The following is a 1,107-nucleotide window of genomic DNA, read 5'->3' as shown; positions in this document are numbered from 1 at the left end:
TGAAGGGGGAAGAAGAGATTTTTGGCGAGGGGTGTGCTCCAGCTCATCGGAGATGATGAATGGCATTGCAGGATGTTTTCTAGCGCTTGGAGTTCCTTTAGGCTGCTAAATACTGTTCTGAAGTTGCCTTACTTGTGTAGGAATTGTTTGTTCAAGTATTCCATTAGACTTGGCTTTAAAAAAAAAAAGCTTTATTAGCCCCTTCCCCCAACCCCTCAATTACACAATGATGTACTTGCGTGTGAGTCAGACTTCACGTTACTGTATTTTGGCACATGAGCCCTGAGTCCCCCTGACTCGGAATGACTGTGACACTCAGAAGACACTGGAGTCTGACGCCGTGTCCATTTCTGACCCCAACGTCTGTGGCGTGGTCCACACAGTATCACAAGAAGAGCACATCTTTTAGACATCTGAGCGAGGGCTTGCCGTGGAATCGCTGTGTCTTTTAGAAATAAGAGCAGCCTGCAACGTCCAGGACATTCTGAAATAAATTAAAACACGTGGACTTTGACGGATGCCAGAGGAACCACACTGCAAACCCAAAATAGGCCCTAGAAATGATCTGACAGAATTTACAACAGAGAGCCCTTTAAAAAAAAGAAAGAAAGAAATCATGAAATCATATAATAATAATTATTCTTCTTCTCCCTTTAGGGAGCCAAAATAGAAGTGTCATCATTCCTGAGAACCTGTAATTATCTGGTTACACAGCAAACTGTTGCAAAACTTACCGGGAATCCATAATTATTTGGATTGAATTTTGGAATAATAGTAATTTTCCAATTATTCCGATTTAAGTGGCATCCTGTACCTATTTCTAAGAATTGCAACTTATCCTTTTTCCTCCAATTCTTCCCTTTCGTGTACATGATTAGAATGCCTAACACATGTGTGTGCGTGCCCCAGTGTGAATGACATGGCTTCCAAAAGGAGGTATTCCATCTCATTTGGTGTCACCCAACAAAAAGGTCGCAAAAGAGGATTCATATGATATTTACGGAATGCGTCAGGCAAGGCCACAAACGGGAAGGAAACGTGGTCTCTCCCCGAGTCCGAGACGAATACCCGCTCAAGCGGGCTGGAAGCAGGCTGGTGTGACCGTGC

Source organism: Pteropus vampyrus, unplaced genomic scaffold (assembly GCF_000151845.1).
Source record: "Pteropus vampyrus isolate Shadow unplaced genomic scaffold, Pvam_2.0 Scaffold407, whole genome shotgun sequence".
NCBI classification, from domain to species: domain Eukaryota; kingdom Metazoa; phylum Chordata; class Mammalia; order Chiroptera; family Pteropodidae; genus Pteropus; species Pteropus vampyrus.
Note: the sequence above shows the minus strand (reverse complement) of the source record.